The sequence below is a fragment of the Trematomus bernacchii genome, unplaced genomic scaffold (genome assembly GCF_902827165.1).
Source record: "Trematomus bernacchii unplaced genomic scaffold, fTreBer1.1, whole genome shotgun sequence".
Taxonomy (NCBI): domain Eukaryota; kingdom Metazoa; phylum Chordata; class Actinopteri; order Perciformes; family Nototheniidae; genus Trematomus; species Trematomus bernacchii.
This window is the reverse complement of record NW_022987648.1, coordinates 9,833,814-9,849,548: the sequence shown is the minus strand read 5'-3', so window position 1 is coordinate 9,849,548 and position 15,735 is coordinate 9,833,814. Positions and strand designations below refer to the sequence as shown.

General features: G+C 38.6%; 1 protein-coding gene across 2 annotated transcripts in view; it reads right to left on the bottom strand.

The window, feature by feature from the left end:
- LOC117485939 (histone deacetylase 4-like) overlaps positions 1 to 15,735 on the bottom strand; it is a 164,002-nt gene that overhangs the window by 142,140 nt on the left and 6,127 nt on the right. The window lies entirely within an intron of this gene.

Here is a 15,735-nt window from a genome sequence, read left to right as displayed (position 1 = left end):
ATGGAAAATAGCAATGTATAGCCAAAGAAAATGTCACTGCAAGAATTCTCCAAGGTCTAACTTCTACTTCCAACATCTTACTAATCAGGTCATCAAAAACGGTCCAAAAGTGAATGGCATATTTAACAGAGGAGCAGCTTATATTAGTCATCATTAGCGCTGGGGCTGCGTGATGTGGAAAAATTACAAGTTCATATATACAGATATTGCAATTGCGACATGATTTGCGATATTGGAGGGAATGATAATTGTTTTAACATTGTTCACATTATTATAAAAAAAGAATAAAATGATCCTGGTGTGTTTTTTATGTGGATCTTACCAAACAAGTGTGTAGAATATCATTTTTTGGCTTGCCTTGCACCACATGACATCATTCAGGAAAATATTTTCAAATATTTTGCCGATACCACTGGTTTGGAAATTGCACTAATCCATAACATTCAGATTAATTATACAACAGAAATTAGCGTTAAATTAGTATTAAGATATTTTTTATGTTTTATTCTAGTGCAAAAGCAGCAGAAAACAAACATTGGTGTGTTGCAGGGACACTACGCTTCGGAATTCAAACATGCAGTTAATACCTTCATGAATGGGGGGGAATACTCAAAAAAAGGTTTGCTGAGGCATGAGGTGTTGCCGCGAGGTGTGCTACTCTCAGATTCCAGCCGGCTTTTTGTGTCAAACTAGTTGTCTGTCATAAGTATTCAAATGTGCTTGTACAGCTTGTCATACATTGTCAGCAATAACCTCAGGCCTTTAGTCATCTCACGGTGTCTGTTTGCCAAAAACTAACAAACAACTATAAGAGAAAAGTGCACCGTTTCTGACACTGCTCAGCTGTCAGATGCAGTTTTTTCCTATTGAAAATGTATTTGTGAACCACATTAGGGCTGAACGATTAATCGATTTTAAATCAAAATCGCGATTTGAAATGATGCAATTAAATCGCAAAGCCTGCGATTTCTTTTTTTTTTAAAAATGTTGTTACTTGTGTGTCAGTCATCCACACCAATCAGAAGTGCTGTGCTCCACATGTACCAGCCATTGTTAACCAATCAGAAGTGGCCCATGATAGAAGGTGATAGATTGATCCAATCACCTGCCAAGTATTTTTGAAAGTGCCTGCCCTTTCCAAATGGCTTCCAATGGAGCTTTCCTAGATGGTTTGGTGAAACAAAACCACCTGAGTCAGGTTAGTAATGCTCCATCACATGTTTTACATCTATTACAGGGTGAATCTTAAACTGAAGCTTGACTTTAAAGCAACCTAACGGAAGTTTCATGTAAGTTTAGTTCTTTCACTCGTAGCTCGAGCTAGAGCTAGAGCACCCCCGCACGTTGATACATTGATACGATCTTCCTAGCCGGAGATATGGCCGCATTTTACAATAAACTTTCGTTGGGTCGCTTAAAAACAAAATCGCAAATCGAATCGCAATCGCAATATCTGTCAGAAAAATCGCAATTAGATTATTTCCCCAAATTGTGCAGCCCTAAACCACATTACCGGTATTTTGACTGCAAATTAAGTCAGCATTATACATGGTGGTGATGAGGACAGGCACTTCCTTATCAATACAACACTGTATATACTGTAATATTCATGGTATATATAACTTCTTATGATAATATAAATATTTGTTTTCAATGTAACTGTTCTATTGTTTTAATTATTTGTGTATTTTTTATTCAAATTCTTTTCATTCTAAAATGGGGCGACGAATGGAGCAAAATTCTCAACTGTGTTTTTACAGCTTGTCAAACAATGTTAGCAATAACTTCAGGCCTTTAACCTCACTGTCTCTGGCAGAAATAAACAAACTAAAAGAAAAAAGTGCCTTTCTGAAACTATCAACCTGCAGTTTGTGGCACTAACTGTCAGCTGTCAGATGCTCTTTTTTAATTTTTATTCCGTATGATTTCCCTTTTCTAACCGTAGCAGCAATCCTATTAAAAATTAATCTCTAAACAATATTGCATGTATATTACTGCTGGGTACCATAAAACACACCACCTGCATCTCTCGGTGCGTCTTATTCCACCAACTGACACTTAAGATTGGATGAGATTTATCGTGCTCCTGCAGCAGAGATTCTGAACCTGGAAACGTTAAATGGCGCTTGACAGGAAAACAGCTCTCAGGACTCGTTAATGGACTTCATTTCCCAAGCACTCCGAGCGCTGCCGGGAGTAATCACGACGGCATAAAAATAACATGTGGTCGGGCAGCGAGCAGTAAACAACAATTAAGAGACCCCTTGCGTAGCTCTAGAAATGAATCATTGAAAATGCACTTGTGCCGCGAAGACAGCTTCAGCCTCTCAGCTCTAATTGACTCTGAATAATTCAGATGGAGCGGGATAAGCAGCAGCGACTGTATGCAATGGATTGACATGTGCCAGATTTTTCTTTTCTTATTGTAAAAATTGTTGAGAAGTAAAATCTTAAACTGTTATTTAACTCTTAGTTTTTGTTTTTTTGTATGATGATATAATTTGTAACTTTATTAAATTATATATACATATTTGGGCAGTTGTTTGGGAGCTTTATTCTTATAAGTATCTTTAAATTGAGCTATATTAGCATGTTAAAAAAAGAAAATCGACTAGATTCGGTAGGAACTTAAAATCATTGCCTGTCAATGCAGACAGCACAGGAATGAAATATGGTGATCTTAACCATCGCTGGTACAAAGCGTCAAACTGAACCCGTCTTCCTTTAGTAGTCAGTGTAACACTGGTGACACGAGAGTAAACATGGGTAAGTAGGAGAAGCATGTGAGAGGGGAGAGAAGACAAAGTGATTTCCTATCGGCAGTAACACAACACTCTCTGCTGCGTGTTCATGTTCGTGACCGCAGGACATCACATCAATCAGCTGTTGGCTGAATGGGGACAAGACGAGGAGCGCGTGCATGGAGCGGCACAAGGGGGATCATTTCTCTTGTTACGGAGCGCTGACAGCCCGGGCACAGCTCGAGGATGGTTGTGTAACACAGCAGCATCCACCTGTAGCCCTGACTCTGCTATCACCACCCCCAAACCTGTCTGAACCAATCTGCTGTGTTCTCACTTGAATAAAGCAAATGAGGTAAGCATTTCGTTTTTGATGAGAGAGCGGTCGCACTTCTTTGATAACCATCACTTGAGTTGTGCAAGAATGCAAAAAGAATCTTCCAAATACGGACAAAGCTGTAAATATTGTAATATACAGGTTATGTAAGTGAAGTACAATGTGCTCATTTGTACTTTCTATATTTCTATAAATAAATATCTATTTATTTTTAATTGTTTCTATTCAAAAATGTTACTTTAACTTCATACGTTTAAATAGCTTTACTTTATCTGATCTTTTTATTGCATATTTTTTCTTTCACGAAACCCAATTTTCCCGGGATAAATAAAGTGTTCTGAAATTGATTCTGTAATACAGAGCTTTGTTGGATGATTGTTTTGCATTTCAAAGCTTTGGAACAACATTCCTGTATGCTACAAAATAATGTTCCCATAAAACTAAACTGCATTCATAATTATGTTTCGAGAGGCGATTGTATTTATCTCGGATAACATCACTAGCCCTTGGTTAATGTTGTAAATTGATACAAAATCAAACAGACAAGCACGAAAACTACGTGGTAATGTTAAGTAGGGCTGCACGATTTGGGGAAATAATCTAATTGCGATTTTTCTGACAAATATTGCGATTGCGATTCGATTTGCGATATTTGTTTTTAAGCGACCCAACGGAAGTTTATTGTAAAATGCGGCCATATCTCCGGCTAGGAAGGTCGTATCAACGTGCTCCCGTCTCTAGCACCCCCGCAGCCAGAGCTACGAGTAAAAGAACTAAACTTACATGAAACTTCCGTTGGGTTGCTTTAAAGTCAAGCTTCAGTTTAAGATTCACCCTGTAATAGATGTAAAACATGTGATGGAGCATTACTAACCTGACTCAGATCGTGTGTTTCACCAAACCATCTAGGAAAGCTCCAAGCACTGTTGGAGAAGCCTGTGACCTAAGATTTTCATCGACATAACTACTCTGTAGCTATGTTCGTATGACAAATAAAGAACCTTGAACCTTGACATTTCGAAAAGGGCAGGCACTTTCAAAAATACTTGGCAGGTGATTGGATCAATCTGTCAATCACCTTCTATCACACAGCACTTCCGATTGGTGTGGATGACTGGCACACAAGAAAAAAAAGAAAAAAGAAATCGCAGGCTTTGCGATTTAATAATCGCATCATTTCAAATCGCGATTTCAATTTAAAATGGATTAATCGTTCAGCCCTAATGTTAAGGAAAACATATGGTTAGGCTTAAAGTAGGCAGACTTGTTGTGTCATTGTATTTACAGGTGAGTAAATAATGTAACATTTACCTTGTTTCATATGGGACATGAATAGCCGTCTCTTGGGCGAAAATCCTGTTTTTCTTTGACTATTCACACCATAATTGTATCTATGCAGGCTTCTGTGGACTATGAATAGATCGGTTATACGTCAAAAACAAACACTTTCCGAGGGATAACTCATTTGATGTGGTTTCTTTGTATGGGAACGTCATTTTTAGGAGGCCAGGACGGGTAAAAAACAATCACTTAACATTCAATGCTGAATGAAATTAGGGCGGTTTACATCTGGTTCATGTTGGGTTTTTTCAGTTTTAGTTCAAATGTAAAAAAAATACAAAATGGAGAAAGTGCAATCTGCCTGAAAATCCAATTTCTTTGCATGATTTGCAAAAGTTGCGAGTGGCAGACAAGCTGAAATGTATAGCCTTAACATTCCTTTGCAACCACAGATAAAAGATATTCTTGACATGTAAAAAACAACACCCGTTTGATTGATATTCCCATGAATACAACATTTGTATTCAAATTCTTATCTTGTCAAAACAACCTCACACCAGATTGCTTCATATTTCCTGGATTGTACACACAAAGATGATGGTGTAGGAAAACAAATAAAGACAGACATTTGTCTTTTAAAAATGAACCCTTCAGGGTCTTGAGAAAAGCTTCAGCACTCATATCATGTGCTACCTTCCACATGTGGACTGAAGCTGCAGCTGGAAAACTTTCCCTCACACCAATAACATCCAACAGCTTCCATTGAACAGCTTATGTCTGCAGCTTTGTTAATCTCATCTATGAAAGCAAAGCAAGTGGGAAGGGCACATGAATGTACCAAAAGACCATGTGGAGTAGAGTGAACTTTTGGCTGTTTAGAACCCGGACAGCCTAAACTTTAAAAGATATGTTTAAAGTTTTAGGTTAGGGGGAAAAATGCTGGAGTGTGCCATGTTTCCTGTGAGTGTGTGTGTGTGAGTGTGAGTGTGAGTGTGAGTGTGAGTGTGAGTGTGAGTGTGAGTGTGTGTGTGCATTCCTGTGAAACCTGGAGAGAACTGAGGGGTTGGGGATTAAAGTTGTTGGCATAAAATACGATGGCACACGATGATGACGCACTTGGAACCAGCTCTGTCTGTTGTTATATAAATGTGAGCTAAGGAATCTTAACCTTCAGACACTTTATTTATAACTGGAGTCATATTAAAAGGACAAATGTGAAAATATGTTCAAATGGCATGAAATGAGACGTCACATTTGTGCCTTCTGTTTCTCGAAATGTGAGCACACAGCTACCTAATAAAAAGGAAACAGGTAATACACGCACACACACACATCTGTTGATGTTAGTGAATGACTGAACATGCATGTGTTGTTACCGTGGCAACAAAAGGCCAACTTTTCTGAGTGGAATAAAAAGCAGGAAGTAGCATCTTTCCATGCAGTTTGCCAAGTACTGTGAAAGACAAAAGCCCACTCTACTTCCCCTTCTTTAGTACAAACGGTGTTTCAATGTTGCTCTCACTTTTTAACCCACTTAGGGAACTTTTGCTCAGCCTCGCCCATTTATATTATTTATTATCCACCTCAACATTAAGAAAAATTACATTCTGGCTTAAGAAGTTATTGAGAAGAGTTATTTTTTCCTATTTCGTCTCTATATGAGAGCAGGCACTCTTTTTCTGGATGTGACAGAATTGTGTATGCTCAAAATGCAAGGACATTTTACTTTTAATTAATTTTTATTCAAATATTTGTATTGAGAAGAAGCATACAAGTGTAAGCAGTAGTATATATTCTTTGGGGTGGAAATCATGCTTCCCTTTTTCCAACATAGAAGACAAACATAACAGCCAGCAAGAAATAATAAGGAAGAAAAAACATAGCATGACAGGAATAGCATGATTAATGCCATACCTAATCATAGTGGGAAAGAACATACAAAAAGTATATATCTAATGAAAAAAAAAAAACAGAGTGGTGCAGATGAGCCCAACTTTTAATTAATTTTAATAATTATTTCTTCCGCTTCTTTATTCCTTTTTTTTTCTTCTTTGCTAATATATATATTTTTCTGTTTATGTTACTTCCATGTTACATAAACACAAAAATATACCGTAACTAGAAAATATAGTTTGAATTAAATAAACTACATGTATGGACAAACAGAGTCAATAAATATAAAGTAAAAAAACAAGAAGCGTAATGCAATGTGTGAAGCTGCTTCCACATGATCAGACAACCAAGTAACTCCATTTTTTACTGAGGGGAAAACTTACGTCTCACCCAAAAGCTTTGCGCTAAACTGCTCTAAGAAAACTCTGAGCCAGAGTTCAAAGTCTTTGACCTTTGACCTGCAGCATTTAGCTCCTCTCATTTGGACTCATCGCCTGACCTGAAGTGATGAAGCGTGCTCGACTTTTGTTGCGTATAACCTCCTCAGTATCAGACTTTGAAAGCAACATTTGCTCCATGACTTTGATTGTCAGACTCAAAAAGACTTTAAACAAACACAGGGTATCAAAATTAGCTTCAATAAAGTCGTTTCAGAAGACGTGTACAGTATGTGACAATTACATGATTTGCAAGTCAGAAAGACCTAGGAGGAGTTGGCAGTAATGACATCGTACTTCAGACAGGACGGATCATATGATCACAAGAAAAAACTCTTCGAGGAAGTCCATCCAGAAAAACAACTCAGTATGATCTCTGAAGTCCAACTTCCATATATATACACTATATCAGGGGTCGACAACCTTTTTGATATGAAGTGCCATTACAAAAAAAAATTGTTATCAGCGTGTGTCGACGATCGTGAATTATCAACGGGGGGGGGGGGGGGGCTCGACGCTCGTGAACTGTCAACAGGAGGGCGGGGGGAGCCTCGCTGCGGGGAAGCAATGTGTGGACCCGTCAGCGCAACTTACATGATGCCGAATTTAACAAACACATTAAAATAATTGGTTTAAACGGCATAATAGGTTTAAGGTTCAAGGTTCAAGGTTCTTTATTGTCAATCTGACATAGCTACAGAGTAATTATGTAGTTGAAAATCTTATGTCACAGGCTAATAATAATAAGGACGATCGTCCGTTCTGTCTCCAGAACACATATGTTATGATATTAGGGTCATGCAGAGTGAGATGAGATCGCTGTCCCTTTAAGAGACAGAGTGAGGGGTGTGGCGTGTGCATGTTTCTGGAAGTGAAACGAGGCAGCAAAAAAACAGAGGTCTGTGATGTATTTTGAGAAACAGAAGAACAACTAAATAAATGCAACGGCCTCCCAAGAAGAGCTCGCCTCTCTCCAGTCATTTAAGCTAAAGTGGGTTATTGAACCTGAAGCTTGTTGCTTCTGCCCTGGGAGACGACAGAGAGTCGTCCCCCCTGTTTCCTCGACTACGGTCTGGGAGCCGACAGGAAAGTTCAACACACAGATGGCCAGTCCGCCCCTATATAGCATATTATTTCGATGAGAGATGAGCAGATCGCCACTGGGCTTTCAACTAAAGACACAGCCACGCAAAAACTGCGGCATTTGTACAGCTCCTTATGGGTACAGCAATTTGTGAAGTGCTTTCCTCTGTGGTGAAACGATCAGCACTGCACCACGGAGGAAAGCGGCAGAAAGTCGCCTGGAGTTAAAGAGAGCGGGGCTGCGTTGTGTGCATGGCTTCCTTCTGCAGGTAAAGGGGAGACGCACTCTGGCGGCGGTCTCGTTCAGTATCCGAAAATACAATTTAAATATTTTGCACACTTATTCCACTTATTCCTAGTGTGCCACTGGTTACGGTGGCACGCGTGCCAGGGGTTGCAGACCCCTGCACTATATAATCTGTTTCCGGCTTTGAAATTAGTCTTCTTTGTACATAATCATAAATAACTTGGATGGATGGCTTCTAAACTGTACATTATATGCATCATACGCTAACCAAAAGTTATACGAAATCAGATTCAGAGAACTTTATGCCAGGGGATAACATTGGGATTAGTGACAGTTGTGACAGACTCCATGTAAAACAAATAAACAATAAAAAAAGATTAAAACAAATAAAGTTAATTAATTAGAGAAAGTTTAAATGTGCAATAGAAATATAAAAGAAAGATATTTATATAATCAATTCAAATAATTATAACTTTCTTTGCAATTTATATTAACAATGACTTGGCAGGGGTAAGGGGGTAACATAACAGATCATTGCCTGTTTGCATGTGATGATTGGGTAAGCAGGGGGTCGGGTGGTGGGACAGTTTGCGCAGTCCTGCTGGTTGAGTGTGCCTGTGCACCACAGGATCCTGTCACCAAGTTCGTAAACAACACTGCCGTGCCATTAATAGACTCAATTAGTAACCATTAACGTGACATCCACAACATGTCCACAAACAAGGATGCCTTTCCAAACTGCCAACCCCTTCAACACTCGCTAACCCAGATCGGGGGCTAGGGTGGGTTCAAAGTCAGGAAAAGGTCCCGACACGAGAACAAAGGGGCTAAAAAATTGTTTATTATTGGAGTTGTGAGGCACAACAGGGTATAAGGGGGCTGAATCTGGGAGAGTGATTTCCAGCCATGAACTCATTGGGTGACCACAAGGATTCATCAAACCTCAAATCACATCAGTTGAGGCTGAGAGCTTCTGTATAGTTGCCCATTAAAAGCTCTCTGTCCCTTTTCACCGCTTTGAATCTTCCTCTTGTCTACTTTTACTGCTTCTCTGGCTCCCTACCAACTTCCTTTCTTTGATGAAGTTGCGCAACAGTAAGGGGAAAAGGTGAAGTAACAGTTTAAAAGTTCCTGGCCTTAATATTTTGTGTTTGATATAAAGTTCAGCACAATTAATGGAAATGTTATCAAAATCGCAATATGGACTAGTGCAATATTCAAATCACAGGAAGCACAATATCTGTTACAGGCTCAATATGTATTTAAATTCCATTTTGTATGAAGTATTATGGAGCTGCAGAGATATAGCCACCAAATCATTTACTCAAGACTTAAAACAAATTATTTGGTACAGTTCCTTTTTTTTATATAAATAATGCCCATTTTGATATATTTTATTTTAAATAATGAGAATCAATTGTCACAAGTATAAGTCAAAATAATAGTTTTACATATTTTTTTCCGCAAATCGTTTAGCCCTACTGATAGATATTGAGGTTATGCTGTTTTGTTAAATATTTAGCATCGATAATTATTAGTTATGCAATTTACCAATACTATTAATACAATAGTTGTTTGATATTTGCCCATAGTCCACCATTTGTTGCCCTCCAAAGATAAAAGTTTTAGCACCCTTTGTTTAGAGAATGGCAGCAAAGAGTTTGTTTGTCAATAGGTCGTGGTTGAACGACTGGTTGCCTCAAGTGGCATCTGAAATATTGCGTGTAATAGAGATGAAGACCAACAAATGAGCAAGGGCTGAGAACAAAGATGTGATAATATGCTGGATGGCATTCAGGCTGGAAGGGAAGACCTTGCCAAGCAGTTTGGGTGAATGTGCCCGTGCCTTACAGAGTACTGTCACCTTATTTGTCCCGGAGCACAACAGTGGCTTTAGTATACCCCATTAGTATCCATGGGTGTCACAAAATCCACAAAATATACACAAACAAGTAAGATCCCAGTGCCAGCTTTCTGAACGATGGGAGCAAGTTGGGAAGTCAGGTCTGGGCCCTGAAAAAGTGCAATGGAACTGAGCTAAATTAGCTTATTAAGGAGATTACAAGAGGTGAACTTAGAGGCAAGGGAAGAACAAGAATGAAGTGTCCCAAAACGTTTGTACAAAAGTTGGCTCATAAGGTTATCAGTATGGGTTTATATTACTAGTAGGGGTGTAACGGTATACGTACCCGTACCGAATAATTTCGGTACGGGCCCTTCGGTTCGGTACACGTGTGTACCGAAGTGTACCGAACGAATATAACGTTAAACGTAAAAAATTGAGAACGTGAACAACTTTTTGGAAGTAATCTCAGGTGCTGCGTCGCAGCATTCAGAGTAATTTGCTCACATTGGGTTCAACGCGTCATAGAGCGACCAAGTCATTTCATTGGACGAGAGGCATACTATGAGAGCTGGTCACAGGGATGCGTTCAAATTTAGTCAGTAATTTGAGGAACTGTCGAAATGGCGAACGCAGATAAAGTTGAGCTCGAAAATCCTCCAGCATCATTGAAGTCTCCGGTTTGGGAACATTTTGGTTTCGCAGTTACGTACAAGGATGACGGACAAAGACAGGTGGACCGAACCAAAGCTGTTTGTCGGCATTGTTCAACTAAAATTGGTTATGCGGCTGGCAATACATCAAACTTGCACACTCATTTGAAAAGGCATCACCCGAACGTGAATATCACTGGTACCAAAAGAAAAAAGACTGAAGTGCAAACCCAACTCCCACTAGCATTTAAGCCTCCAACACTCGCAAAAAGTTCAGACCGAGCCAAAGCTATTACAAATGCCAAATATCCTTATGTTGCCATGTTAGCAAAGCGCTACCTGGCTGTATCTGCTACCTCTGTCCCTAGCGAGAGGGTGTTCTCCACAGCAGGAGACATTGTTAGTGCCAGCAGATCTGCCCTTTCGGCACGCAATGTGGACAAGTTCATCTTTCTTTAAAAAAACATGAAAATACAACCTGACAAGCCTAATGTCAAGCTGGCTGCTTAGGTACTAGTACAGTACAGTTCAAATACAGATTATTTCAGTTCATCGAAATGCTGCACCTTAATGTTTATTTTATTATATTTTGTATTTATTTGAGTGAATACATTATTCACAGTTTAATAATAATTAAAAAAAACAAAAAAATATTTTATGTTTTGTGATCATTTTTTCTGCTGTACCGAAAACGTACCGAACCGTGACCTAAAAACCGAGGTACCGAACCGAAATGTTTGTGAACCGTTACACCCCTAATTACTAGTGTCAACATGATATTATATTCATTATTTGGACAACATTAATATCACTTCTAGTATTGCACGATAAAATATGAATTAGAATAGGGGTCAGTTATATTTATATCAACTCACATGAAGCAATTCAACATATTAAAATAAAAAAGGTGCAACTTAAAGGTCACCTATTATGCAAAATCAACTTTGTCCCCTCTGTGTTAACCTGTTCAATCCGGAGTCCCCCTGCGGGGTTTGAAAACTGTGTTTCAGGGCTTCTTAACATTTAAAAACCTATGAATGTGTCATACCCACTTAACGGGAAGAAACTCAGCTAACTGACGATACGAACCATTTTTACCGAAACAAAACACAAGTCTCACAAGAAGCGTCTAAATGAGCCCTGAGCGAAAAAATGCTAACACACTTAGCACAGAACTCTAGGTATAAATACCCTTATTACATATTGGATCTGCACAAACAAGATATTGATTAGCAAGCTGAGATTCCACAGATTCTAGAGCAAGGATGGGCAAATGGCGGCCCATATTAACAGATTAATTTATAAACAACGTAATTAATTTAAAGATTACTTGTAGTACTGATACCGTCCACTAGACGCCTAGTTACGTCGCGAGCTGCGTACATGATTTCGTTCGGCAGCCAAATACCGCAAAATAATCTGTGATGCATTTGTGTGTATTGTGTTTGTTTCCCGGGGAAACACTCACAAGAAACACCGGCTGCTGTTATGCCTGCTGTGACGTTAAGTTACCGCTTGTAATTATGCCTTTACAAGCTTCAAAGTTGTATTTATCATCTGAATTTGGCAAAACAAGTTTAATATTCTAAAAACCAAGACTTTGTTTATTTGAAATCAGATGAAAACAAACCGTTACGGACCCTGCCGTGTTATCTATGATTACTATACGCTTTTCATTCATAATTTCAGCGGGAGGGGGAGCGGCGCTGAGGAACAGTGCGGGTTGACAGGTGTCTGTGTTGACATTCCCCTTATTGTGCGTCAGCAGAGACAGGCTACAAGTGTCTTAGCTAGGTTCAAGTTAGACAACTAATGTCTGGGTTAGTGTTCATGAAAAAAACTTTAAAAGGAGAGTGATTAGTAAAATATGCATAAACAAAAAGAAAGAATACTAACTAGGTAACATAAGATAAGAATAAACAAGTTTAAATGATTTGTTATTGGTTGTGATCATATTCTAAAGATGTTTGGATTATTGAAAAGTATACAGTTTAAGATTCACCCTGTAATAGATGTAAAACATGTGATGGAGCATTACTAACCTGACTCAGATGGTTTGTTTCACCAAACCATCTAGGAAAGCTCCATTGGAAGCCATTTGGAAAGGGCACGCACTTTCAAAAATACTTGGCAGGTGATTGGATTAATCTGTCCATCACCTTCTATCATGGGCCACTTCTGATTGGTTAACAATGGCTGGTACATGTGGAGCACAGCACTTCTGATTGGTGTGGATGACACACAAGAAGTAAAAAAAAAAAAAAAGAATTACATTTTTTTTTTTTTTTTTTAATGTTTAAAAACAAAAACAAAATGTTAAAAAAAATCGCAGGCTTTGCGATTTGATAATTGCATCATTTAAAATCGCGATTTCAATTTAAAATCGATTAATCGTTCAGCCCTTTTAAAACAAGTGGTTTTTTTTTGCTAAACCTCTCTAAAAAGGTCAAATGTCACTTGTTTTGCATCAATCTTATTATATGTTATAGTTTGGATTCCTAAAGCTTTTAGTCTACTATCCCATCATCCAAGGGTGGTTTTCACTATAAGTCATGTTTTTCTTTTGGACGGACACTATCATTTACATTTTTTTCACTATGTTCAATCTGAATTGACTTTAAAATAAAAAAAATCTATATTGATTCTGACTTTTCTAAAACCAACTCACAGGTTTATCATTGCTTTGGGAAAAAAGATTATTAATGTACCCCTTTTAGAAGTGAAGATATAGTCAATTGTTCTGGGAATGTCATTTTCGAGCCTGAGACCTGAAAAACAGGCTCAGGGCTTAACAGGTTAAGAGATTCTGAAAGTTCCAGGAAAAAAGATTCTCTCTCTTTTTGTCCTAACCCATTTATATTAACCTGTTAAGCACCAAGCCTGTTTTTCATGTTTCAGGCTCGAAAATGACATGCCCAAAACAAATGACTACAACTTAACTTCTAAAAGGGTTATATGAAGAATTTCTTTTATCAAAGCAAGGTTACATCTGTGAGTTGGATGGAGAAGTGTCAGAATCAATATAGATGTTTTTTATTTTAAAGAAAATTCAGATTTTACATAGTAAAAAACTGTAAATTATAGTGTCCGTCCAAAATTTCTTTTTTACTTATAGTGAAAACTACCCTTGGATGATGGGTTAGTAGACTAAAAGCTTTAGGAATCCAAAGTACAACATATAATAAGTACCCTGTATCAAGATTGATGCAAAACAAGTGACATTTGACCTTTTTAGAGAGGTTTAGCCAAAACCACTCCACCTCTGAGATGATTTGGGTGAAAATGGCTTTTTTTCCATATCTCTGGCCCCCCTTGGTCGATTTGGATGGTTGACACCTCTTTCTGACCGTTAGAGCCAATAGAATCGAAGGGGGAGGCCCCCACACACACACGTTGTGAAGAGAATAGGTGGGGGGAGTGGACCGATCTCTCGCTCTGACATTTGGAAACGAAAAAGCAGTTTTATTGCTTATGGATTATAAGAAATCATTTCAAAGAGGACACAGACACATTGGATTAACCTATGGATTAACTGCAGCATCGTTTTTTTATCGTTTATCGTGGGGTAGGTAAGTTTGAGAAACCGGCTCGAGATACACTTTTTGTTATATTCCATGGAATGCTCTTAACATCCCGATAGCAATGAATATCTTAAGTGCTTTGACAAAAAATCCATTAAAAAATGTCATCTGTGGAAGCCGTAGTACTGTAAAAAGTACGACCAATCATTTTAGCCGGCCCGGCTAAAATAACTGGATGGCCTACCTGCCTGTCAGCCTTCCATCTGTGCACAAACGTATCTCGTGCCCTCATTGGTCATGTGCGCGTTCGTGTGTGTTGGAGGAGGGGCTCTATAAGGAAGTGGCAGATTTTCTCCGGTTGTGTATTTTGAAATTCTAGCGATCTCGAGCCGGTTTCTCAAACTTACCTACCCCACCTTTAACCTGTTTCACACCTTCCCCACGGTACCGGGCGGATAAACGCGTCATTTGCAGGAAACAACGTCTAAGGAATCTTAATATTGAATAAAACTATGAATGTGTTATATCCATGTAACGGGAAGAAACTCAGCTAACTGATCTTTTTAATTTTTTTTTTCAAAAAAAAACCCACAATGCTAGCACTCAGCCTCTGAATTAGCCTCGATCGAAAAAACGGGACCTACAAAGGCACTTAAACTCACTCATAACTCCCTTATTACTTATCCTAGATGCACAACCAAACACTCTTTTTTGGTGTCCTGGAGACACTGAATCTACCGGTGCCCACCTCAACACTCAGTGATAAACATTCGCGACGCTATCAACGAAAGCGTACATCATCACATGTGGAGCTAAGAAGCTAAACATGTAAATATGGCTTACCTTGGTCAAAAGTGGTCTTCAATGGCATTAAAACGATAAAAAAACGATGCTGCAGTTAATCCATAGGTTCATCCTATGTGTCTGTGCCTTCTTTGAAATTATTTCTGATAATCCATAAGCAATACAACTGCGTTTTAGTTTCCAAACTCCAGAAGGAGACATTCCTCCAGTGTGGTTTCGTTTTCCACACGCGAAGCGGCCACATTTTTTCTTTACAATGTGTGTGTATGTGAGTCTCCTCCTTCGATTCTATTGGCTCTAACGGTCACAAGGGTATGTCAACCAACCAAATCGAGCAAGGGGGGCCAGAGATAGGTCAAATCCACCCAAATGACCCCAGATGGCCCAGTTTTTGGCTAAATCTCTCTAAAAAGGTCAAATTTCACTTGTTTTGCATCAATCTTGATACAGGGTACTTATTATATGTTGTACTTTGGATTCCTAAAGCTTTTAGTCTACTAACCCATCATCCAAGGGTAGTTTTCACTATCTGTAAAAAATAATTTTTGGACGGACACTATAATTTACAGTTTTTTACTATGTAAAATCTGAATTTTCTTTAAAATAAAAAACATTTATATTGATTCTGACACTTCTACATCCAACTCACAGGTTTATCATTACTTTGAGAAAAAAGATTATTAATTTAACCCTTTTAGAAGGGAAGATATGGTCATTTGTTCTGGGAATGTCATTTTCGAGCCTGAGACCTGAAAAACAGGCTCAGAGTGGAACAGGTTAACACGTAATGAAGGTTATTAAGCGTTTTAGCTCCTACGTTGTTAATATTGACGCCATTTCCTTTATGAAGTACAGCAGCCTCCCTGTCTGTGTCCTCGCGCTGTCCTTACATCCC